Source organism: Mus caroli, unplaced genomic scaffold (genome assembly GCF_978045245.1).
Source record: "Mus caroli unplaced genomic scaffold, Mus_caroli_1 scaffold_11, whole genome shotgun sequence".
Classification (NCBI taxonomy): domain Eukaryota; kingdom Metazoa; phylum Chordata; class Mammalia; order Rodentia; family Muridae; genus Mus; species Mus caroli.
In genome coordinates, this window is record NW_028227266.1 from 89224060 (window position 1) to 89251527 (window position 27468).

Below are 27468 nucleotides of genomic sequence, written 5' to 3' on the forward strand. Positions count from 1 at the left end.
GACTATATGTTATGATCAGTGTTTCTCAACCTTAGCAGCATATTATAATCACATGACTAACATTAAATGCCAGCGAACAGGTTTTATTTCAGACTAATTACAGCCAGATCTCAAGGGGATGGACTCAGCCACCAGTACTTTATAAAGCTCCCCAGGTGATTCCAATTAATTTGAGAATAAAGGTTTTGATTCATTATCTCATTATAACTTTATAGAAAGTACACTAGTTGAGGAGCCTATCTCTGTTGTGCACAGAGGAAACTTTCTTTTTTTTTTTTTTTCTGGTCTTTTTTTTTTTTAAAATAAGGCTTTCTTTTTTTTTCATTTTTTATTAGATATTTTCTTCATTTACATTTCAAATGCTATCTTGAAAGTTCCCCATATCCTCCCCCCACCCTGCTCCCCAACCCATCCACTCCTGCTTCCTGGCCCTGGCATTCCCGTGTACTGGGGCATATGATCTTCTTAATACCAAGGGCCTTTCCTCCCATTGATGGCCTACTAGGCCCTCCTCTACTACATATGCAACTAGAGACACATATCTGGGGGATATTGGTTAGTTCATATTGTTGTTCCTCCTATAGGGTTGCAGACCTCTTTAGCTCCTTGGGTACTTTCCTAGCTCCTTCATTAGGGGCCCTGTGTTCCATCCAATAGATGACTGTGAGCATCCACTTCTGTGTTTGCCAGGCACTGGCATAGCCTCACAAGAGATAGCTATATCAGGGTCCTGTCAGCAAAATCTTTCTGGCATATGCAACAGTGTCTGGGTTTGGTGGTTGTATATGGGATGTCCCTGGATGGGGCAGTCTCTGGATGGTCCTTCCTTCCCTCTCAACTCTGAACTCTGTCTCTGTAATTCCTTCCATGGGTATTTTGTTCCCCATTCTAAGAAGGAACAAAGCATCCACACTTTGGTCTTCCTTCTCCTTGAGTTTCATGTGTTTTGCAAATTGTTATCTTGGATATTCTAAGTTTCTGGGCTAATATCTACTTATCAGTGAGTGCATATCATGTGTGTTCTTTTGTGATTGGGTTATCTCACTCAGGATGATATCCTCCAGATCCATCCATTTGCCTAAGAATTTCAGAAATTCATTGTTTTTAATAGCTGAGTAATACTCCATTGTGTGAATGTACCACATTTTCTGTATCTATTCCTCTGTTGAGGGGGCTCTGTGAATATTAAGTACACTGTATCACACAGCTACATTCCAAGCCTCGGGAGTTTCCTTTCTCAATATGGTATATTTTCTGTAAAGAAAGATTAATATGTTACACTAATGGAAGTGTTAGGGACATTATGAAATTAGAGTTCTCAGTATTTCATTATTGACTGTGAATAAAACGAATGATGATCCTATGTGTCATAAAAATATGGTCACTGGCAAGAGGAATGGAATGAAAGTTTAGTAACTGCTTGTTAAAGGAATGTAAAACTGCACAATTTTGTTTATAATTTTTGGAAACATATTTTTCCATTTCTTTTTTAAAAAAATATGCACATTGGTGTTCTGTTTGCATGCATGTCTGTGTGAGGGTGTCAGATTCCCTGGAACTGGAGTTCAAGACATTCGTGAGAAGCTATGTGGTGCTGGGAATTGAACTTGGGTCCTTTGGAAGGTCAGGAAGTGGTCCTAACCTCTAAACCATCTCTATAGTTCCATTTTTCTAATTATTCATCTCCAAAGCTTACCTATTATTTTGTGTCTTGTTGAATACTGTAAATGCAAATAGCCTAAAATCAAACTTTAAAAAATTATGTGAAACATTAATATTTTTAGCCTTAAACTTTTTTACAATGTTTTTTAAATTTTTAAAAAATTAGGTGTTTTCTTCATTTACATTTCCAATGCTATCCCAAAAGTCCCCCATACCCTCCCCTCCACTCCCCTACCTACCCACTCCCACTTCTTGTCCTGGCATTCTGGGCTAATATCCACTTAGCTATGAGTACATATCATGTGACTTCTTTTGTGATTGGGTTACCTCACTCAGGATGATACCCTCCAGTTCCATCCATTTGCCTAGGAATTTCATAAATTCATTCTTTTTAATAGCTGAGTAGTACTCCATTGTGTAAATGTACCATAATTTCTGTATCCATTCCTCTGTTGAGGGACATCTGGGTTCTTTCCAGCTTCTGGCTATTATAAATAAGGCTGCTATGGACATAGTGGAGCATGTGTCCTTCTTACCGGTTGGAACATCTTCTGGATATATGCCCAGGAGAGGTATTGCGGGATCCTCTGGTAGTACTATGTCCAATTTTCTGAGGAACCACCAGACTGATATCCAGAGTGGTTGTACAAGCTTGAAATCCCACCAAAAAAGGAGGAGTGTTCCTCTTTCTCCACATTCTCACCAGCATCTGCTGTCACCTGAGTTATTGATCTTAGTCATTCTGACTGGTGTGAGGTGGAATCTCAGGGTTGCTTTGATTTGCATTTCCCTGATGATTAAGGATGCTGAACATTTTTTCAGGTGCTTCTCAGCCATTCGGTATTCCTCAGGTGAGAATTCTTTTTTTAGCTCTGAGCCCCCTTTTTTAATGGGGTTATTTGATTTTCTGGAATACACCTTCTTGAGTTCTTTATATATATTGGATATTAGTCCTCTATCTGATTTAGGATAGGTAAAGATCCTTTCACAATCTGTTGGTGGCCTTTTTGTTGATAGTGTCTTTTGTCTTACAGAAGCTTTGCAATTTTATGAGGTCCCATTTACCGATTCTCGATCTTACAGCACAAGCCATTGCTGTTCTATTCAGGAATTTTCCCCCTGTGTCCATATCTTTGAGGCTTTCCCCGAATTTCTCCTCTATAACTTTCATTGTCTCTGGTTTTATGTGGAGTTCCTTAATCCACATAGATTTGACCTTAGTACAGGAGATAGGAATGGATCAATTCACATTCTTCTACATGATAACCACCAGTTGTGCCAGCACCATTTGTTGAAAATGCTGTCTTTCTTCCACTGGATAGTTTTAGTTCCCTTGTCAAAGATCAAGTGACCATAGGTGTGTGGGTTCAATTCTGGGTCTTCAATTCTATTCCATTGGTCTACTTGTCTGTCACTATACCAGCATCATGCAGTTTTTATCACAATTGCTCTATAGTACAGCTTTAGTTTAGGCATGGTGATTCCATCAGAGGTTCTTTTATCCTTGAGAAGAGTTTTTGCTATCCTAGGTTTTTTGTTATTCCAGATGAATTTGCAGATTGCCCTTTCTAATTTGTTGAAGAATTGAGTTGGAATTTTGATGGGGATTGCATTGAATCTGTAGATTGCTTTTGGCAAGATAGCCATTTTTATAATGTTGATCCTGCCAATCCATTAGTACAGGAGATCTTTCCATCTTCTGAGATCTTCTTTAATTTCTTTCTTCAGAGACTTGAAGTTCTTGTCATACAGATCTTTCACTGCCTTAGTTAGAGCTATGCCAAGGTATTTTATATTATTTGTGACTATTGAGAAGGGTGTTGTTTCCCTAATTTCTCTCTCAGCGTGTTTATCCTTTGTGTAGAGAAAGGCCATTACTTGTTTGAGTTAATTTTATTTCCAGCTATTTCACTGAAGCTGTTTATCAGGTTTAGGAGTTCTCTACTGGAATTTTTAGGGTCACTTATATATACTATCATATCATCTTCAAAAAGTGATATTTTGACTTCTTCATTTTCAATTTGTATCCCCTTGATTTCCTTTTGTTGTCTAATTGCTCTGGCTAGGACTTCAAGTACAATGTTGAAAAGGTAAGGAGAAAGTGGGCAGCCTTGTCTAGTTCCTGATTTTAGTGGGATTGCTTCCAGCTTCTCACCATTTACTTTGATGTTGGCTACTGGTTTGCTGTAGATTGCTTTTTATCATGATTAGGTATGGCCTTGAATTCCTGATCTTTCCAAGACTTTTATCATGAATGGGTTTTGGATTTTGACAAAGGCTTTCTCCGCATCTAAGGAGATGATCATGTGGTTTTTGTCTTTGAGTTTGTTTATATAATGGATTATGTTGATGGATTTTTGTATATTAAACCATCCCCGCATCCCTGGAATGAAACCTACTTGGTCAGGATGGATGATTGTTTTGATGTGTTCTTGGATTCGGTCAGCAAGAATTTTATTGAGTATTTTTGCATTGATATTCATAATGGAAATTGGTCTGAAGTTCTCTATCTTTGTTGGGTCTTTCTGTGGTTTAGGTATCAGAGTAATTGTGGCTTCATAGAATGAATTCGGTAGAGTACCTTCTTTTATTTTGTGGAATAGTTTGTGAAGAACTGGAATTAGATCTTCTTTGAAGGTCTGATAGAACTCTGCACTAAACCCTTCTGGTCCTGGGCTTTTTTTTTTTTTGGTTGGGAGACTATTAATGACTGCTTCTATTTCTTTAGTGGATACAGGACTGTTTAGATCATTAACCTGATCCTGATTTAACTTTGTTACCTGTTATCTGTCTAGAAATTTGTCCATTTCATCCAGGTTTTCCAATTTTGTTGAGTACAGCCTTTTGTAGAAGGATCTGATGGTGTTTTTAATTTCTTCAGGATCTGTTGTTATGTCTCCCTTTTCATTTCTGATTTTGTTATTAGGATGCTGTCCCTGTGCCCTCTAGTGAGTCTGGCTAAGGGTTCATCTATCTTGTTTATTTTCTGAAAGAACCTGCTCCTCCTTTGGTTGATTCTTTGAATAGTTCTTCTTGTTTCCACTTGGTTGATTTCGCCCCTGAGTTTGATTATTTCCTTCCGTCTCCACCTCTTGGGTGAATTTGCTTCCCTTTGTTCTAGAGCTTTTAGGTGTGTTGTCAAGCTGCTAGTGTGTGCTCTCTCTAGTTTCTTTTTGGAGGCACTGAGAGCTATGAGTTTCCCTCTTAGAAATTCTTTCATTGTGTCCCATAAGTTTGGGTATGTTGTGGCTTCATTTTCATTAATCTCTAAAAAGTCTTTAGTTTCTTTTTTTGTTCCTTCCTTTACCAAAGTATCATTGAGAAGAGTGTTGTTCAGTTTCCACGTGAATGTTGGCTTTCTATTATTTATGTTGTTATTGAAGGTCAGCCTTAGTCCATGGTTATCTGATAGGATGCATGGGACAATTTCAATACTTTTGTATCTGTTGAGGCCTATTTTGTGACCAATTATATGGTCAATTTTGGAAAAGGTACCATGAGGGGCTGAGTAAAAGGTATATCCTTTTGTTTTAGGATAAGATGTTCTGTAGATATCTGTTAAATCCATTTGTTTCAAAACTTCTGTTAGTTTCACTGTGTCCCTGTTTAGTTTCTGTTTCCATGATCTGTCCATTGATGAAAGTGGTATGTTGAAGCCTCCCACTATTATTGTGTGAGGTGCAATGTGTGCTTTGAGCTTTACTAAGGTCTCTTTAATGAATGTGGCTGCCCTTGCCTTTGGAGCATAGATATTCAGAATTGAGAGTTCCTCTTGGAGGATTTTACCTTTGATGAGTATGAAGTGTCCCTCCTTGTCTTTTTTGATAACTTTGGGTTGGAAGTTGATTTTATTTGATATTAGAATGGCTACTCCAGCTTGTTTCTTCAGACTATTTGCTTGGAAAATTGTTTTCCAGCCTTTCATTCTGAGGTAGTGTCTGTCTTTTTCCCTGAGATGGGTTTCCTGTAAGCAGCAAAATGTTGGATCCTGTTTGTGTAGCCAATCTGTTAGTCTATGTCTTTTTATTGGGGAATTGGGTCCATTTATATTAAGATAGATTAAGGAAAAGTAATTGTTGCTTCCTATTATTTTTGTTGTTAAAGTTGGCATTCTGTTCTTGTGGCTCTCTTCTTTTAGGTTTATTGAAGGATTACTTTCTTGCTTTTTCTAGGAAGTGGTTTCCATCCTTGTATTTTTTTTTTTTATTATCCTTTGAAGGGCTAGATTCATGGAAAGATAATGTGTGAATTTGGTTTTGTCGTGGAATACTTTGGTTTCTCCATATATGGTTATTGAAAGTTTGGCTGGGTATAGTAGCCTGGGCTGGCATTTGTGTTCTCTTAGTGTCTGTATAACATCTGTCCAGGATCTTCTGGAGTGAGTTATGAAAGTCCTTTTTGATGTCCTCTACCCAGTACTCAGTCCAGGACTGGCTGAGGTGGGAGTGCTGGTTTCTGATGATGGTGAGTGGTCTTGGTTTCTGTTAGTAAGATTCTTACGTTTGCCTTTTGCCATCTGGTATCCTCTGGAGTTAGCTGTTATAGTTGTCTCTGGTTAGAGATTGTTCCTCTCATGATTCTGTTAGCCTCTATCAGCAGACATGGGAGACTAGCTCTCTTCTCTGAGTTTCAGTGATCAGAGCACTCTCTTCAGGCAAGCTCTCCTCTTACAAGGAAGGTGCACAGATATCTGGCGTTCGGACCTGCTTCCTGGCAGAGGAGAAGGCCCAAAACAGGACCTGTCCCAGAAGCTGTGTCACTTGGGCCTGTCACAGAAGCTATTAGCTTCTGTAGTCCACACTCTCACTTGTGCAGACTAGTCTTGGAGAGATCCGGGAATCAAGATGGCTCCCCCAGGTGCTCTGGCAAAGGCCTCCCAGGCAGGGCAGACACCTTTCCTCTGGCAGGGAAGGTGTCTGGATGTCTGGAGCCCATAACGGGGTCTGCCTCAGAAGCTGTCCTCTTGGGACCTTGGGGATGTCTGCAGACTCTGCACCCCAGTGACCTGGTGCTGCCGCAGACCCGAAGGTATTTGGACCATGGTCAGGCTGGGTTTTCTGCTTCCCTAATGCTGTTTCAGGTCCCGAGTGATTGGATTGGAACAGAAGTTGTGTTCCCACTCACCGGACCATGTGGAGAGTCCTCTATGGGACCTTGGGTGTGTCTGCTGACCCGGTACTGGCGCCGACCGGAAGGGATTTGAGCTTTAAACTTTTAAGAACTAAGCTTTACCTGGTGACATTATTTTGCCTACAGATGTATTGAGATATATTTCCATTTCTAGATATTACTCTCTGAATTACTTATTTCATTTACTGTTATTTCAGTTTATTTTAGACCCTTTACGTTTTGTTCTTCACATTTTTTTTTTCCTCTATGGTTTTGGGAGTTGTACTAGAATTCTTACTTATAAGAGACATAAACAAACTCTAATAGGAGCAGAAGAAAATGCATTAATGAAAAATATGGTGAGATGCTTTTACAAGTGTCACACACTAAGATACGGAAGGAAGCAAGACAAAAGAAGGCTGGTGTTCTAAGACTCTAGATTTGAAAACTGGAGTCTAAGCTAAAACTATCCACTGTCCTTCAGCTCTGCCTTGTTCCTGCTGTTAGCTGAAGGATCAGACACTGGATATCCTAACCAGCCAGACTTGTTCATTTGTCCTCAATAGGTCAGTTACACAAACAGAATTGCAAAAGCAGACAGAACAATATTTTCAATGTGACCACATTTGTTAGGAGGATTAAAGAAATCCCGTGATCTCCAAGTCCATTTTGGGTTCCTGAAGATATTGAGGATAAATAGAAAGCTATAGATATGTATACCTAGGGGTTTTAGTCAAGGTGTACTTTCTCAATCATTATATTCTCAGCTTCAGCGTCTTCTGAATGGTACTTTGGCAAGTTATTAAAATTATATAAGGCTCCAGGTATGGTGGTGCATGCCTTTAATTCCAGCACTTGGGAGGCAGAGGCAGGTATATTGCTGTGAGTTCAAGGTTAGGCTGGTCTACAAAACAAGTTCAGGACAGCCAGGGCTGTTACACAGAGTAACCCTGTCTCAAAAAAAAAAATAAAAAAAATTATGTGGAACACCTTTCCTTAGACAAAGTTTCCCTCCCTCTGGCAGGCACCAGAGTCCCATTCTTTTCCTTTTTCGATATGGGATTCCTAGGGAAATTCCAGTGTCTTGGGTTCTATTGTTTCAATGGTCTGAGAGCTGGTGAGAGAAGAACCACCATCTCTCAATTATATTTATTCATGATAGAAAAGTGGTAGCACCACCATTTTGTTGCTAGATTTTACACCTTCACAGTCAATACACTCAATTCTGATCGCTTCTACTTGTGTGACTGTCATGGCTGTCTCAGGAAGCCAACATCACTCCATCATGTAGATTGCTATATGTTCAAAAAGACTTGGATAGGGTCATATATTTTGAAGACCTAAGTCTTATTCCTCTGTACTAGTGGCTGGAGACCCAGCAAGGAAGGATGGATGTGGCTATTATAGCTTCTATGGTATTGGTAAGAACAGGGGACAGGCCCTTCCAAGGAAGCAAACCAACAAGCAGCCTTTTAGCCTTCAGAAAAGTCAGAGATGCTCCTGGTCCTGTCAGTGATTTTTGTCTTTGTCAAATGCCAGATATTTGAGAAATAGTTCAGCCAAAATGTCTTTGGCTCTACCATGGCCTGAGGCAGGAATGCTACAAAGGAAGTCTAGTTTCTCCTCTTCTGTATGAGTATCCTGCCTGGAATCTCTATGTAAGGATGTGACTACATGCCTCATGGTAGTGTCTGCCACAAGTTTTATACTAACCCCCTGGTTCCCAGAAGATGGGGCCATTTTCTGGGACTCATTACCGCAGTAGAAGGGGTTTGCCCTCACTTTATTTCTTAAAGTTTCAATTATAAACTCATGATAAATAAATTTCTCAGGATCCTTCTCTGCTGCCACTTCACCCAAGCCAACTGAATTCCTTTTTAAAATGCATACTCCTGTACGTACCTGGCAAGGGAGATACCATGATCATGAAGGTGGTTTTCCCAGGGCGAGGCTTATCCATTGCACTATGGATGTGCTGACCCCTACCGTTTCCCCAAATGCGGGAAACTCGACTGCATAATTTGTGGTAGTGGGGAAGAATAAAAAAATAAAATAAAGCCGGGCATGGTGACTTTAATCCCAGCACTCAGGAGGCAGAGGCAGGTGGATTTCTGAGTTCGAGGCCAGCCTGGTCTACAAAGTGAGCTCCAGGACAGCCAGAGCTATAAAGAGAAACCCTGTCTCGAAAAACAAACAAACAAAAAAACAACAACAAAAAAATAAAATGCATACTCCTTATTATCTATGAATTTTGCCCTTCATTTATGAGATAAGAACCTGGAGGCCACTGACAGCATACATGTTGTGTGACCATGAGCACCCATCACCCCAGCTTTAACTGAATTAAAGCCCTTCTGAAGGGAGACAGAGTCTTCTGTTGAATTGCAAACATCTCATTTTTCTTTATTGGTATATAGGGAGATCTGCCTGTCTCAAATACATGTAGTGAGGAACCTGTTAAAGGACAACATTAATAAAGTACTGGGTGGTCAAGAGTAACAGCAAAGAAGACAAAAAGAGAAAGAAAGAATGATACACACACATACACACACACACACACACACACACACACACACACCACAGAGGAAGAAGGAGAGAGAAAAGTGGATGGGGGAAGGTAGGGAGAAGGGAAGAATGAGCAAGCAAGAGAAATGCATTTTATTTTTAGTAGTTTTTAAAATAAAATTTAAATAAAATATAAAAATAATATTTTAAAAGATGTGGTCAAACATAACACATGTCTTTGTACTCCTTTATTTATAGCTGAACACTTCTCCCCATGATAAGATACAGCTTCCTGCTTTCTTTATTGGCTTAGCCATCTCCCTTGCCCACACAGTTACTGAACTTTAATGTTCTTGAGCTTTCCTGAAAATTTCATGAGAAATCTTGTCGTATTACTAGTTATTATGTCATTACTAATAATTATTTCTAATTCTTATTGCTTATTTCTATGATTCACAGTTACTGAGAAGGAACAGTTCAGCCTGGTTAAAGACAAAGGCTACATAAATAAAATGCCTTTTTTTTTAATTCTTTACTATTGTTGGCTGTATGAGTTCAATTGAGTTTTTGAACTTTCTGCATTTTGATTTCCACATCTAAAATATGAATAATATGTGCGGGTCTTAGGATGGTATACACATTGAGTTAAGTCTTACTTGGTGGTTTATGCCTGTAATAGACAAAAAATTGGAATGAATCAAATTATTTTAAATGATTAGAACATTGTTTGAAAGTTGTGCTCATATTTTCTACAATTATAAGTTTTTATACATAGATTGATTTCCTTGAATAGCCTTCTTTATACATTTTACTTCTGTATCCTGTGAAGTTCAGTTTAATTTTTAGTCTTTTTCTGTTTCTTTTCTTCCCAGAAATTTCCAGGCTTGTGAAGTGTTTGAGAATGTACATGTTCATTTTGTAGATTTTAAATGCTGACTTGAGAGTATAGCACTTTAGCTTCAGAGTGAATCTTCCCTCTTCACATTTACGAATATGATGCCAGTATTTTCCATTATCTAATGTTGATTAAGAAGTAGCATCAGGAGCTACATCCACAAAGTCTCACTAACAGAGCTTTGCAGGCGTGAGCTGAACAAGGATGGCACCAGTGCACATGCCAGAGCAGATTGGGAGAGCCACGCAAGAGGCTTCGACATTGCACAAAGCACTACAGGCAAGCATGGAAAGTTGCAGCAGAAGAGGCGATCTCCTGGAGGGAAGAACACAAATTGTTTGTCCAGTGCCAAATGGTCAGCCCTTCTGCAAATATGCCTATAAGTAACAGTATATGGAGTGAGGAGGTTATATTTAGGAATATGTATGTATATCCATGGTATTTATGCATATAATGACAATAAGAGAAAAAAGAGGCCATGACTTCTAAGTAGAATGGGGAAGGGGAAATGGGAGGGAGTAAAGGAAAGGAAGAAATGTCACTGTACCAGAATCTCAAAAATAAAATTAAACGAAAAGAACAAACTTTGATGTCTTTTCTTTTCCCTGAAAAGTGATTTGTTTTTCTCCTTTCTCCTCGATGTTCTGAGATTTCACTGTAATGCATTTCAGTGCTGATATTTTTAGATTCTTGGTACTTGGAGGGAATTTTAGTCAAAGAATTGATGTTCTGAATGGGTGAAAGTTTAAAACTCTAGTGAGTTTTGTTTTCACTGTTCTTGTTTCTCACCTTGGAGCAACAGATATGACAAAGGCATACAGAGTGGAGAAAAATGGAGTTACACTCGTAAAATTTGTTTTCACCACTGGTTTTCAAAAAAAATGGTACTGAAGAGTAAATTAGTGCATTTTCAGCAGTTCAGGCTCTGTGTCGAGGTCATTGATCCATTTGGAGTTGATTTTTGTAGTGTGATAGATTTAGGTCTGAATAGAGAGTTCTCAACAGAAAATAAAATCACTAAGAAATATCTTTAAACATGTCTAAAGGAAAAGGAAATTGAAAACTATGTTGAGATTTCTTCTCAGTCAGAATTGTTAAGATCAAGACAGCCAACAACAAATCCTTGCAAAGGATTTGAGAAAAGGTGACCCTCTAATTTATTGTTGGTGGGATTACAAACTGGTGCCAATACTCTGGAAATCAGTGTGGAGAATTCTCAAAAAGCTAAAAATAAATCTCCTGTCTGGGCCAGCTGTTCTATTCCTTTGCAAATGCTCAAAGGACCTGTCATATTTCTCCCCAGCTTGCTCAGTCACGATCATTGCTGTTATTGTAACAATAGTTAGGAAATGGACACAACCTACATGACCTTCCACTGACGGGGGGTGATGTTGTACACATGCACTATGGGATCAATCATGAACGTTGCAAGTACATGGACACAACTAGAAAAATATTCTATTAAATGAGGCATCCCAGACCCAGTAAGACAAAGGCCACATGTCTTTAGATGTGAGTATACAGCCTGATGTAACCACAGAAACTGGGAAAGTAAGAAGGGAGCATGGGGGGCTGGAGAGGTGGCTCAGTTATTAAGAGGTCCTGAGTTCAATTCCCAGCAACCACAGGGTGGCTCACAATCATCTGTAGTGGAATCCAGTGCCCTCTTCTGGTGTGTCTGAAGACAGTGACAGTGTACTTAAATACACAAAATAAATAAGCAAATCTTAAAAAAAAAAGTACACAAGGAATTTTTTTTTTTTTAAGGGAGCATGATGGGGTGGCTCTAGAGAAAGGGATGTGTGCTGCAACATAGTGTCTTCTATAGATAAAAGGGAGTTGCAGTCATTAAATCTTAAGGGTACGGTTATCTAAACAAGACTTACACCATGATAATGTTACCTGACATTCTAAAGTGCATGGAGGAACTCTCCCAAGCTGCGACCTGTGATTCAAGTATGTGTAATTCATGCTACATGTAAGTCATGTATACTATGAGAGGGACAATTACTCTTCTTCAGGGATACATTTTCCAATCCCAAGTAGTCATTCCTAAACACACACACACACACACACACACACATACACACAGAGGCATTTGTTGTGGACCTAAACAATATTGGTAGATATATAGACCTAGAAATATGATCGTTCAAAATGGCTGCCTTTCATCTCCTGGCAATTTAAAACTTAAATCCATTAATTAGTACTGTTAGATAATTCTATGTTTATTTAGGAAAGTTTGTCTTTAATATCAACTTAAGATCAAAGCTAAAGGCAAGTCCCTTCCGGTCCACTGCAGCACCTGGTTTCCTTGCCCGCTGAGTCTCTGGACACCCGCAAGGACCCACACAGGATCCCCCACGGGATCCTAAGACCTCTGGTGAGTAGAACATAGCGTATGCTCCAATCCAATCGCTCGGAACCTGAGACTGCATTAACCAGGGAAGCAGATAACCCGGGTGATCAGGGGCACAAGTCCCTTCTGGTCTACTGCAGCACCGGGGTTCCTTGTGCACGGAGTTTCCAGACAACCCCAAGGTCCTCACAGGACCCTCCACGGGATCTTAAGACCTCTGGTGAGTGGAACACAACTTCTGCCAGGAGGCAGGTTTGAACACCAGATATCTGGGAACCTTCCCTGCAAGAGGAGAGCTTGCCTGCAGACAGTACTCTGACTAATGAAACTAAGGAGAGAGCTAGTTTCCCAGGTCTGCTGATAGAGGCTAACATAATCACCTGAGGAACAAGCTCTAACCAGATACAACTATAACAACTAGCTCCAGATGACGAAAGGCAAACGTAAAAATCCTACTAACAGAAATCAAGACCACTCACCATCATCAGAACACAGCACTCCCACCCCACCTAGTCCTGGGCACCCCAACACAACCGAAAAGCTAGACCTGGAATTAAAAGCTTATCTCATGATGATGGTAGAGGACATCAAGAAGGAGTTTAATAACTCACTTAAAGAAATACAGAACACTGCTAAAGAGTTACAAGTCCTTAAAGAAAAACAGGAAAAGACAACCAAACAGGTAGAAGTCCTTAAAGAAAAACAGGAAAACACATCCAAACAGGTGATGGAAATGAACAAAACCATACTAGACCTAAAAAGGGAAGTAGACACAATAAAGAAAACCCAAAGTGAGGCAACGCTGGAGATAGAAACCCTAGGAAAGAAATCTGGAACCATAGATACAAGCATCAGCAACAGAATCCAAGAGATGGAAGAGAGAATCTCAGGTGCAGAAGATTCCATAGAGAACATCAGCACAACAATCAAAGAAAATACAAAATGCAAAAGAATCCTAACTCAAAACATCCAGGAACTCCAGGACACAATGAGAAGACCAAACCTACAGACAATAGGAGTTGATGAGAATGAAGATTTTCAACTTAAAGGGCCAGAAAATATCTTCAACAAAATTATAGAAGAAAACTTCCCAAACCTGAAGAAAGACATGCCCATGATCATACAAGAAGCGTACAGAACTCCAAATAGACTGGACCAGAAAAGAAATACCTCCCGACACATAATAATCAGAACAACAAATGCACTAAATAAAGATAGAATATTAAAAGCAGTAAGTGAGAAAGGTCAAGTAACATATAAAGGCAGGCCTATCAGAATTACACCAGACTTTTCACCAGAGACTATGAAAGCCAGAAGATCCTGGACAGATGATATACAGACACGAAGAGAACACAAATGCCAGCCCAGGCTACTATACCCCGCCAAACTCTCAATTACCATAGATGGAGAAACCAAAGTATTCCACGACAAAACCAAATTCACACATTATCTTTCCACGAATGAAGCCCTTCAAAGGATAATAACAGAAAAAAAAAAAAAAACAAAAAACAATACAAGGACTTAAATCATGCCCTAGAAAAAGCAAGAAAGTAATCCCTCAACAAACCAAAAAGAAGACAGCCACAAGAACAGATGTCAACTCTAACAACAAAAATAAAAGGAAGCAACAATTACTTTTCCTTAATATCTCTTAATATCAATGGACTCAATTCCCCAATAAAAAGACATAGACTAACAGACTGGCTACATAAACAGGACCCAATATTCTGCTGCTTACAGGAAACCCATCTCAGGGAAAAAGACAGACACTACCTCAGAGTGAAAGGCTGGAAAACAATTTTCCAAGCAAATGGTCTGAAGAAACAAGCTGGAGTAGCCATTCTAATATCTAATAAAATCGACTTCCAACCCAAAGTTATCAAAAAAGACAAGGAGGGACACTTCATACTCATCAAAGGTAAAATCCTCCAAGAGGAACTTTCAATTCTGAATATCTATGCTCCAAAGGCAAGGGCAGCCACATTCATTAAAGGCACTTTAGTAAAGCTCAAAGCACACATTGCACCTCACACAATAATAGTGGGAGACTTCAACATACCACTTTCATCAATGGACCAATCATGGGAACAGAAACTAAACAGGGACACAGTGAAACAAACAGAAGTTATGAAACAAATGGACTTAACAGATAACTACAGAACATTTTATCCTAAAATAAAAGGATATAACTTCCTCTCATCACCTCACGGGACCTTCTCCAAAATTGACCATATAATTGGTCACAAAAAGGCCTCAACAGATACAAAAATATTGAAATTGTCCCATGTATCCTATCAGACCACCGTGGACTAAGGCTGATCTTCAATAACAACATAAAAAATGGAAAGCCAACATACACGTGGAAACTGAACAACACTCTTCTCAATGATACCTTGGTCAAGAAAAGAGTAAAGAAAGAAATTAAAGACTTTTTAGAGTTTAATGAAAATGAAGCCACAACATACCCAAACTTTGGGACACAATGAAAGCATTTCTAAGAGGGAAACTCATAGCTCTGAGTGCCTCCAAAAAGAAACTGGAGAGAACACACACTAGCAGCTTGAACACATCTAAAAGCTCTAGAAAAAAAGGAAGAAAATTCACCCAAGAGGAGTAGATGAAATATTCAAACTCAGGGGTGAAATCAACTAAGTGGAAACAAGAAGAACTATTCAAAGAATTAACCAAACTCGGAGTTGGTTCTTTCAGTAAATCAACAAGATAGATAAACCCTTAGCTAGACTCACTAGAGGGCACAGGGACAACATCCTAATTAAAAAAATCAGAAATGAAAAGGGAGACATAACAAGAGATCCTGAAGAAATCCAAAACACCATCAGATCCTTCTACAAAAGGCTATACTGAACAAAATTGGAAAACCTGGATGAAATGGACAAATTTCTAGACAGATACCAGGTACCAAATTTAAATCAGGATCAAGTTAACGATCTAAACAGTTCCATATCTCCTAAAGAAGTAGAAGCAGTCATTAATAGTCTCCCCGTCAAAAAAAGCCCAGGACCAGATGGGTTTAGTGCAGAGTTCTACCAGACCTTCAAAGAAGATCTAATTCCAGTTCTGCACAACTATTCCACAAAATAGAAGTAGAAGGAACTCTACCCAACCCATTCTATGAAGCCACAATTACTCTGATACCTAAACCACAGAAAGACCCAACAAAGATAGATAACTTCAGACCAATTTCCCTTATGAATATAGATGCAAAAATCCTCAATAAAATTCTCGCTAACCGAATCCAAGAACACATTAAAGCAGTCATACATCCTGACCAAGTAAGTTTTATTCCAGGGATGCAGGGATGGTTTAATATACAGAAATCCATCAATGTAATCCATTATATAAACAAACTAAAAGACAAAAACCACATGATCATCTTGATAGATGCAAAAAAAGCATTCGACAAGATCCAATACCCATTTATGATAAAAGTCTTGGAAAGATCAGGAATTCAAGGCCCATACATAAACATGATAAAAGCAATCTACAGCAAACCAGTAGCCAACATCAAAGTAAATGGTGAGAAGCTTGAAGCAATCCCACTAAAATTAGGGATTTGACAAGTCTATCCACTCTCTCCCTACCTATTCAACATTGTACTTGAAGTCCTAGCCAGAGCAATTAGACAACAAAAGGAAATCAAGGGGATACAAATTGAAAATGAAGAAGTCAAAATATCAATTTTTGAAGATGATACGATAGTATATATAAGTGACCCTAAAAATTCCAGTAGAGAACTCCTAAATCTGATAAACAGCTTCAGTGAAATAGCTGGAAATGAAATTAACTCAAACAAGTAATGGCCTTTCTCTACACAAAGGATAAACACGCTGAGAGAGAAATTAGGGAAACAACACCCTTCTCAATAGTCACAAAAAATATAAAATACCTTGGCGTGATTCTAACTAAGGAAGTGAAAGATCTGTATGGTAAGAACTTCAAGTCTCTGAAGAAAGAAATTAAAGAAGATCTCAGAAGATGGAAAGATCTCCCGTACTCATGGATTGGCAGGATCAACATTGTAAAAATGGCTATCTTGCCAAAAGCAATCTACAGATTCAATGCAATCCCCATCAAAATTCCAAATCAATTCTTCAACGAATTTGAAAGCACATTCTGCAAGTTCATCTGGAATAACAAACAACCTAGGATAGCAAAAACTCTTCTCAGGATAAAAGAATCTGTGGTGGAATCACCATGCCGGACCTAAAGCTTTACTACAGAGCAATTGTGATAAAAACTGCATGGTACTGGTATAGTGACAGACAAGTAGACCAATGGAATAGAATTGAAGACCCAGAAATGAACCCACACACCTATGGTCACTTGATCTTCGACAAGGGAGCTAAAACCATCCAGTGGAAGAAAGACAGCATTTTCAACAAATGGTGCTGGCACAACTGGTGGTTATCATGTAGAAGAATGCGAATTGATCCATTCCTATCTCCTTGTACTAAGGTCAAGTCTAAGTGGATTAAGGAACTCCACATAAAACCAGAGACACTGAAACTTATAGAGGAGAAAGTAGGGAAAAGCCTTGAAGATATGGGTACAGGGGAAAAATTCCTGAGTATAACAGGAAAGGCTTGTGCTGTAAGATCGAGAATCGATAAATGGGACCTCATAAAGTTGCAAAGCTTCTGCAAGGCAAAAGACACCGTCAATAAGACAAAAAGACCACCAACAGATTGGGAAAGAATCTTTACCTATCTTAAATCATATAGGGGACTAATATCCAATATATATAAAGAACTCAAGAAGGTGGACTCCAGAAAAATCAAATAACCCCATTAAAAAATGGGGCTCAGAACTGAACAAAGAATTCTCACCTGAGGAATACCGAATGGCTGAGAAGCACCTGAAAAAATGTTCAACATCCTTAATCATCAGGGAAATGCAAATCAAAACAACCCTGAGATTCCACCTCACACCACTCAGAATGGCTAAGATGAAAAATTCAGGTGACAGCAGATGCTGGCGAGGATGTGGAGAAAGAGGAACACTCCTCCATTGTTGGTGTGATTGCAAGCTTGTACAACCACTTTGGAAATCAGTCTGGCGTTTCCTTAGAAAATTGAACATAATACTACCAGAGAATCCAGCAATACCTGTTCTGAGCATATATCCAGATGTCCCAACCGGTAAGAAGGACACATGCTCCCCTATGTTCATAGCAGCCTTATTTATAATAGCCAGAAGCTGGAAAGAACCCAGATGCCCCTCAACAGAGGAATGGATACAGAAAATGTGGTACATTTACACAATGGAGTACTACTCAGCTATTAAAAAGAATGAATTTATGAAATTCCTAGCCAAATGGATGGACCTGGAGGGCATCATCCTGAGCGAGGTAATACAATCACAAAGGAACTCACACAATATGTACTCACTTATAAGTGGATATTAGCCCAAAACTTAGGATACTCAAGATATAAGATACAATTTGCTAAACACATGAAACTCAAGAAGAGTGAAGACTGAAGTGTGGACACTATGCCCCTCCTTAGAATTGGGAACAAAACACCCATGGAAGGAGTTACAAAGACAAAGTTTGGAGCTGTGATTAAAGGATGGAGGATTTAGAGACTGCCATATCCAGGGATCCATCCCATAATCAGCTTCCAAACGCTGACACCATTGCATACACTAGCAAGATTTTGCTGAAAGGTCCCAGATATAGCTGTCTCTTGTGAGACTATGCCGGGACCTAGGAAACACAGCCGTGGATGCTCACAGCCAGCTCTTGGATGTATCATAGGGCTCCCAATGGAGGAGCTAGAGAAAGTACCCAAGGAGCTAAAGGGATCTGCAACCCTATAGGTGGAACAACATTATGAATTAACTAGTACCCTGGAGCTCTTGACTCTAGCTTCATATCTATCAAAAGATGGCCTAATCGGCCATCATTGGAAAGAGTTACCCATTGGACACGCAAACTTTATATGCCCCAGTACAGGGGAATGCCAGTGCCAAAAAAAAAAAAAAAAAAAAGGGAATGGGTGGGTAGGGAAGTGGGTGGGAGGGTATGGGGGACTTTTGGGATAGCATTGGAAATGTAATTGAGGAAAATACATAATAAAAAATATTAAAAAGAAAAAAATAAATAAAAAAAGAAAAAAAAGATCAAAGCTAAGAAGAGTGAAATAAAGAAATTAATATCTCACCTAGATCACAAAAGCTTCACATAGAACTAAAATAAGATTCATCAGTAATAATTAAAATTTAAAAATTATTAATGTTTTAATATGAAAATCTATATAAAACTAGATCTTGTTAATTCCTTTGTTTAAAGCATCCAGATGTTTTAAAAAGAGATTGTTTTTCAGATCTTATGTTTTGTTTATAAAAATGGTTTAGGTTTTTGCTGTCTGTTTTTCAGCCTTTTGGCATCTCAGGAAATTGTGCTTACATGATAGAACCTAGTGGGGAAACCCCCATCTAATTCCCGATTTGGTGTGCACCCAAAAAATCAGGAAGGACCATCATCTTGATGTAAATACATGAGGACGTTTAATTATGCAGCTCCGGACAGGCATGCATCCCACACAGGAGATAATGGATTCGGCCCCGAGGCTAGAAAGCTAGGGGTTTTTATGGGGTAAGGGGTTTAGGGGTGTGGAATTCAGCATAGGGACACACTATTGGCTTATTTAAACATTAACAGAAAGATTACAGAGCATCAGGACTTTGTTCCTGTGGGCTGGGGGCTTATCTTTGTTCACATAGCAACCAGTTGAAGTATGACTTCACCTGGCCTCAAGGGGCAGTAGACAGAGGGGAGGTTCCGGCCAGGTGGTGTTGACCCAGACAAGATAGCCCTGCTTGTACAATCAAGCTGTTCTTAGGAATGTCTTAACAACAGCCCTGTCCTGCTTTGTTCTTGGCCCCAGGCCGCAGGTTCATAGACAACTCTTTTACATGAATCACAAGATACAAAATCTCATTTTCTTTCATACACAGTCACTGTTCACTTAAGAATTTATCTGTGTTGAAGTCTCTTAAACAACCACTTTATAAACAAATCATTTCAATTTAATTTTAGTATATTTAATGCTCTATGTATGTGCAACTAGATACTTGTATATCTGCATACCTAAACTTTTTATATTATAAAAGATTTACAAAGTTACAAGCATACAATATTTGTTGCTGCAAAAACCAAACAACAAACCAAACCAAACCTAGTTTTCATCTTAAAGCAAATAAAAGGTAGTTTTATTCTGGAACCATTTTAAGTGACTGTTAGCAAGCAGGTATTCCACAAGTCTGTCTTCGGGGACCTAGTAGCAAAAACTTACCTCATCAACCACTGCTTCCAGTTATGCCAGGTGTGCCAGGTATGGAGCATAAAAGTCCCCAGCCAGCCTGGATCAATCAAGTTTTCCCTCTCCCCCTCCCCCTCCTCCTCCCCTCCCCCTCCCCTCCCCTTCTCCCAACATTTTTTAAAAAGATATTTTTCTTCATTTACATTTCAAGTGCTATCCCAAAAGTCCCCTACTGACTACTGAAATCAACCAGCACCTGCTTAAAATGGACAATTCATAGATCTATGGAGATCTTCCAACCTTGTGAAAAACAGGTTTCTTTATATGTATAGGATAATTGTGGCCCCTTATTGTCTTACAGACTTAAAAAGGCATCTAAAATTTGCCATCCAAAAGCTTGATATATATATGTGTTTAGTTTGACATAATATTTTCCTATTGCATATATTGAATATACATAGACATAATCTCTTATAATAATTAGCACTGTTCCCTAAATTTGTAAGAAATTTAAAATTTTAGTTGTCATTACTATAGGCTTAATATACTAGACAAATTTTGTTTTTGTGTGAGTTCCTATATACACTTATGTAATCATGCTGATAGTTGCCTTGCTTAAACTATTCAAGCCTTCTAAAGATTAATATTGTAAGGTCTCAGCCAGTGCTTATGACCAGAAATGATAGTTTTGGCTCACTGAATCTGGACAAGAGCAGGATTGCTAAAAACCTACAGAGAATATCCCTCAGGAGCCTGTAAAATGGGGTTTCTGCCTGCCAAGCAGAGAGAGATGGCTCTCCAGTGACATATGCGTATCAAACCCATACTGGTTTCCAGTCTCCTTCACTTCAGTCCCTATTCACAAATACTTGCTATGTATGTCAAAGCCCCAACACTAGCCCCTGGCCCTTCTCACACACCCCCTGCCCCCCACCCCTTGACTTTTCTAGTTCCTAGGCTGTTCCAGATCCACGATTTCTTTAGGGCAGCAAGGATTTCTGCCCCATGTCCCTGCGATTCTCTATTACTCACTTTCTTGTTATCCTTGCTATTCTCTCTCTCACTGTTCTAGCCCTGGCCATGTCCAGTCTGTTTCTTTTTATCTCAGCTCTGGACTCTTCCAGATGCCTCTGGATGTTCTCTCTCTTGCCCACAATAAGAGCTTTCTCCCTAATGGAGCACCGTCTCAGTGGTTTCTTTACTGCCCCCCTGCATACAGTATGTATTAGGTAGTTGTAGATCTGTACCCAATGACTTAATTTTCAAATCAGTTTTACATTTGCTGAGTGTGTTTTTATAAAGCTTTATAGACAACTGCTGTCTGTTGCTTGATAGTTGGGTTTTATTAACCCTTGTGACTAACTCCCTTTTAACATTCTACAGAGGTACAGCTTCTGACAAAAGAATTCCAACAGCATTTTTGAGATGCTAGGACAGGTCTTCAGGTATCCCTCACACAGGAGCCATTTCTTCCACAGCTCAGTTTAAACAGACCCTAAAGACAACATTATGAACTAACCAGTACCCTGGAGCTCTTGACTCTAGCTGCATATGTATCAAAAGATGGCCTAGTCGGCCATCACTGGAAAGAGATGCACAGTACAGGGGAACGCCAGGGCCAAAAAGTGGGAGTGGGTGGGTAGGGGAGTGGGGGGCAGGGTATGGGGGACTTTTGGGATAACACTGGAAATGTAAATGAGGAAAATACCTAATAAAATATTTTTAAAAAGTTTATAAACCTCAACAGAACAATAGGACGAATCTTTTTCTGTTATCATGACACGAGGAATAAGACATCAGGTGGTTAGTCAGCAAAGTTATAAGAGAAATTTTTTTTAAGAAACAATGGAGAGAGTTGTCAGGAATAAAAAAGCTATGCTGGGCATGGCAGCACTTGTCTGTTCCCGTCATATGAAGTAGCAGGGTCATAAATTTGAGAGCTGCATAAGCTTCATGACAAGACTTTGTCTTAAGCCAAACAAAGTAGAGTTTACTTGGGACAGCCTTTCTAAAAGTAACTAAAACCGAGAGGTTATGAAAAATGACTCTATAGAAACAAGTATTTCAACTGAAGGACAGATTTCTAGAAAAAGGATCCCAAAGAAATAGAAAATTCCCTAGTATTCTCATGCTAGGAGGAAAAGAAAGCGCCAGACAAATGGAAACTTGTCTTTCAGGAAGATTTCATACAGGTTTAACAACAATTTTACAGTCTGAAACTGAAGCCCAGATCATAAAATGTCAATGTTGGGTGGGACTACACTTTGACTGAGTCTACTTAGATGTGTGTGGTGGTTTGAATAGGTTTGGCTCCCATAAATTCATGGGTTTGAATGCTTGGCCAATAGGGAGTGGCACTATTAGGAGGTGTGGCCTTGTTGGAGTAGGTGTGGCCTTGGTGGAGAAAGTATGTCACTGTGGGTTTGCTTTGAGGTCTGCTATGCTTAAGCTCTGCCTAGTGTGTAAATTGAGTCTCTATAACTTTAATTTTTTCAGAGCCTACTTTTAATGATGCTTAACTTGACTTAATAATACTTAATGCTTTAACCTCTCTTCTAGCCTATCGCCCACCAGAAGTAGTGGAAAAGAAAGGATATGGGGGAAGTGGATCTGTCTAGAAATGGTTCAGCCAGGCCTCAGCAGAATTGGCACAAGTCAGCAGGAGGGACCAGGGCCAATAGGAACTCAAAGAGTTCATGGCTGTGCCTTTCAGTGAAGTGAAGATCAGTGAAGACCTGAGACCAACAACTGTTGCAGCTAGCTCTACAAGCAAGCCCAAGCTCCCATCACTGTTCATTGAGTGATATTTATATTCCCCCCAAACATCATGTGTCTTCCACATGTCTTGCCTCTGCACAGTCCATCTTTCTCAGGTGACATCACTCTGCCAATCAGCGCAATACCTCAGAAGCATCAAGAAACTGTAGCACACCACCAGAAGGTTTTTGGTGTGTATCTCTCTATGGAGTCCTGACAACCGAAACTCAACTATGAAATGTAAGGCAGACCAATACTTGTGTGTCCTTAGCAAAGAACCGTTAATCACATGTCCTTTTACATGCTTGCTTTAGCAGAACATCCTTTCACCTGTGTCTGTTTCAGCAAAACGTCCCTTCATGTGTTTGCCCCAGCAAAACACCATCCAACACAACTGAATTTCCCAAGAACTCTTTTAAGTTTCCATTTCAAGTCACCTCCTGGCTGCCTTCAGATCAAGATGTAGAGCTCTCAGCTTCTCTAGCATCATGTCTGCCTGCATGCTGCCTTGATCCCTGCCATGATAATAATGGACCGAACCTCTGGAGCTCTAAGTCAGCCCCAATTGAATGCCTGTCTTTATAAGAGTTGCCTTGGTCATGGTGTTCCTTGACAATAACAAAACCCTAACAATGTGCATGTCCTTGGGCCTTTGGATAAAGCTTAATCTTATTATTTTAGGACCCCAGAAGATACACTAGGGAGAGTCAGTGAGTATCTTTTTCCTCTTCCCTGTGTGTCCATATTGAATAAATTTTGTTTTTATTCTTTCTATTATTAAAAACAATATTAAGGAAAAGGACACAGAGATAAGTCATTGTGGATGTAATGTTTTATGCATGGGAATTTAATATATATGCCTACAGAATCACTAAACGTCTGTTCAGGAAATATGCACTGCATATGTAGTACATTATGTAGGGAAAATATATAGTTGAATTTCTGGTTGGCATTATGTATAAGTGTGCTGAAATCTGTGATTAAAGGCTGACATGGGATAGAATATTATAAAGTAAATGAGTGAATGAATGAAATGTATTATAGAAGAATAACTTGTGGTTGAGAAATACCTTACTTAAAAGCACAAAGCCCAAAGTATTGAAGTGAAAAATTGATATCTTTATAACATAAAATTAAAGGAGTTTTAGTTTGGCCAAGTACACCAAGTAGCAAAGTCACAGATTTGGAAAACAAAAAACTAACAAGAAGCAATCAGTAAATAAATCTAACATAAGTTGATAAAACCTATTTATTAAACATCATAACTTTGTATTGAAATTACATGAAATAAGAAATGTAACTAGTTGAAAAACAGTTTGATATTGCTGTTTGATTATAAAGTAGGACATTCATTAAAATCATGATCCTTTTATTCTGTGCCTTAGGTAAATAACCAAAAGAAATCTAGGACTTGTGTAGATTTTTAACCAGAGGCATTTAAAATATCTATAGTAGTGCTACTCACTGGGAAAAAGATGAAATCCACAGTATAACTGTTGAGTGTTTAGATAGTCACATCACTTAGACTGACATATGATCAAAATGAAGGATTTCCAGTTGTATGAATCTTAGCAGCATAATAAAATATTAGGTAAGAAAAGAATTCCTACATAGTATCTTTATTAAAATAAAAAAATTAGTCTTTATTTTAAATATTTATACTAAAAGTATGTAAAAGTAAATATAAAAAATCATTTGCAATTCTACTATACATAAAAATGAAAATGGACATTGGTAAGTAAGATTCTGGGTGATTGTTTTCTGGATAAGGTGAATGGTAGTGGGTACTATAATATTTTGGTGTAGATCATTATCTATGCAGGTTTTGGGTTCAGTGTTTTTTTCTCCAGTAATTTATTATGCTATTTATTAATAATTAACTGTCCAGCAAGTCCTGGGGCTCCATCTGTTTCAACCTCTCCATTGCTAGGAATATAGGCATGAGCTACTGTGCCTGGGTTTTCAACTTACTTTTTTTTTTTTTTTTTTGTATAGTGTTGTTTAAGACTATCCTCAGAGTCAAACAACCACCATCTTGGAGGGCATTCAGCTGTGATGGATTGCAAGGACCATCCCAACTGGCATGTTGATTGTTTACATCTTCTCAGAGGAGCCTGAAGTGTCTTGAAACCCTCCCCTTAGCATTTAGCCACCTTCTACCACATGTTGTGTAGAACTTTGCCCTAGGTGCATGCTTCCTCGGGGAGGGGCCAGAGAACACAGCCCAGGGAAGACTACAAAGTGCAGACTCCATATATGTGGCTAAGGGAAAGTCATTAGCCCTGCTGGGTAAAGACTTTCCAGAGAGGCCTATGTGGGGCAATTACCCATGCTCCAGTAAGTAACACCTCATCTATGTTCTGTAAGTAAGCCTAATAAAGTCATTATTGGTAGAATTGTAATGTGGTTTGTCATTAGGACCATTTGAGGCGGGGTAGACACTGATAGGTCTCTTCCAGGAAAGGTACTTTAGCAATACTTGGCATCGTTGGCAGGATACTACACAACTGAGGATAAGCTAAGGTGGAGCAATAGAATTTGTCCTTCTGTGGGAAGTGAGACAAACAACTGAAGCAAATTTTCATGAGGACAGGGTGTTTGCAGAGATTTGGACATGATGATCTGGTCCTACAGTGCTTCTCTGGAGGTAGTGGCAGGAACATAGACAGCGAGATACGTAACTGGGATGAGGCTACATGGGCATGGGGTTGTCTGTGGAGGAAATCTTAGAATGGCAGTCTTCTAGGTATGGAGAAACATGCCTGCTTTATGGGTCACCCCAGGGTGTATGGTCATGCTTTGAGAACAGCCAAAGGTCTGGAACAGGTATTACAAACTCACATCAGGGGTAGAGGTATCAACAAGCAGCTGTAGATGTGGCCTAGCCATTGCTATAAGCAGCAAGGAATCTGCCTTAGGTTAAGGTGGGATCCTGGAGGGAGACTGCAAGTGTAAAGGAGAAGTTACAGCAATAAAGGGATATGAGGCTGGCATTTTCAGTAGGTAAGCCTCCAACTTAGCTTAGCAGGTAGATTAGATAAAAAGGAAGGAGAAATAGAGGTGTTTGTTAGCATGACACTTTTTACGGCTAGGTGTCCAACCTCCAAACCTGGAACCTTTTGGAGTCTGCTGAAAGACCCTCACTCACAAAGACTGCAGAGATCGATATCACTGCAAACTGCAAGAGGATTATTATTATTATTATTATTATTATTATTATTATTGATCCAACACTTTGGCGCCCCCCCCCCCCCAGCATGCAGGCAAGAGGAGAGACCCCGAACAAACAAAGAACACACTTTTTATACCTTGTAAGGGGCAGATTTAGGCAACAGGGCTAGCTAGCTTATTCTAATTGGTGTAGCAAGTGACCCTTTTCAGGCATTGGTTGGTTAGCCGAGTCCCTCACTCTGCCTGCCTTTATGTTTTTTTCTCACCATTGTTTAGTTGGCCAGCTTCCTTATCTGGCTCTGCACTTGGCCTGCTAGTATAGTTTGGAAAGTCCCTTCAGAGGGCGAAGGGGCTGGGTGGTCTTGAATTTATTTTGGATTCTACAAACCCATGGGAGGTATCACATAGTGATGAAGAAGGGGCACTCAAAGGGAAACAAGAAAAGTCTAAACTTTTATACACAGAGAGGAAAACCCATGAGTCAGTTTGCAGTTGGGAGTCTTAGTATCAGGCAGGGCAGACCGTGGTAGTCAAAGAATACTCAACAATGGAATTGTTTGAATTAGAGAGAAGCTTTAAACAATGAAATCAATATGGGGCAGATGGGGTTAGTCAGTGCTTCTGAAAGAAAGAAACTGAGCAATAGAACCACACATCCTCCCTTGAGACACAAGTAGCATAATCTGAGGTGGTACAAGGAGAGTCAGACCCTGAAGGAAAGGCTCACAGGAGCCATTAGAAGGTGGAGGTTCCCACAGATATCAGTATCCAGAAACAACGGAGGAGTGATAGGCACTACTGAGAGAATGAGGTATGAGGAAAACAGAGTCTATCAGACTCACAGGATCTGTCAGGACTGTGCTCAACAGAAGCTTAAGGAGGAACTTGCTTCAGTAGACTCTGAGATCAGTATGGCGCTTCAGTAACTTCATGGAGATGTTGGTGAGGCAGGATCTTCATGAAGTAGGACAAGCTTTGGCTGAGCTAGAAGACTTAGAAGAGGATGTAGAGTTTCTGTAGAGCAGTGTTTCTTAACCTATGGGTCGAGGACCTTTTGGGGATGAAGGCTCTTTCACAGAGGTGATCTAAGATCATCAGAAAACATAATTATGTTATGATTCATAACTAGCAAAATTTCAGATAGGAAGTAGTAATGAAAATAATATGATGGTTGGGCGGGTCACCACAATGTGGGAAACTGTACTAGAGGATGGCAGCACTAGGAAGACTGAGAACCACTGCTGTAGTGTGCAAGAGAAAAGGAGATCGAGGCACGAGAAAAGCACCAAGAGAATCCAGGTGGGGCACTCAACGACACGTGTGGACAGATTTTGTCTTGAGTTGCTCAGGAAAAAAAATGATAGAAAGCCAAGTTCTGCGCTAATGAACTTCTGGAAGAATTAAAACCCAAAGAGTGGTTAACTGGAGGAATGGATGACAGAACAGTCCAGGTGGAATCATATGTTGTTAGTATCTTCAGAGGAGGGGTAGACCAGGCAGAATCATGGCTTGTTTTGTTGTTAGGACCTTCAGAGGAGGGGTAGATATTATTTACTTCCCCCAGGGAAGGAACTTTAGCAACAGATAATGATTAGCTAATTCATGCTTTTTGTAAAAATCAGACTTCAGGGTTGGGGAGGCAGAAATCCGGCCTGAGTAGGGCCACAAGCCTCTTCAGGTCAGAACAGAACTGGGGTAGCTAGGGCGCAGGGTCGGCTGACACTCGC

At 39.5% G+C, this 27468-nt stretch overlaps 1 pseudogene; it reads left to right on the top strand.

Annotated features, from left to right (window-relative positions):
• The first annotated feature begins 8665 nt into the window (after positions 1 to 8665).
• LOC147002115 (U1 spliceosomal RNA) lies at positions 8666 to 8854 on the top strand (annotated as a pseudogene).
• The last annotated feature ends 18614 nt before the right edge of the window (positions 8855 to 27468 follow it).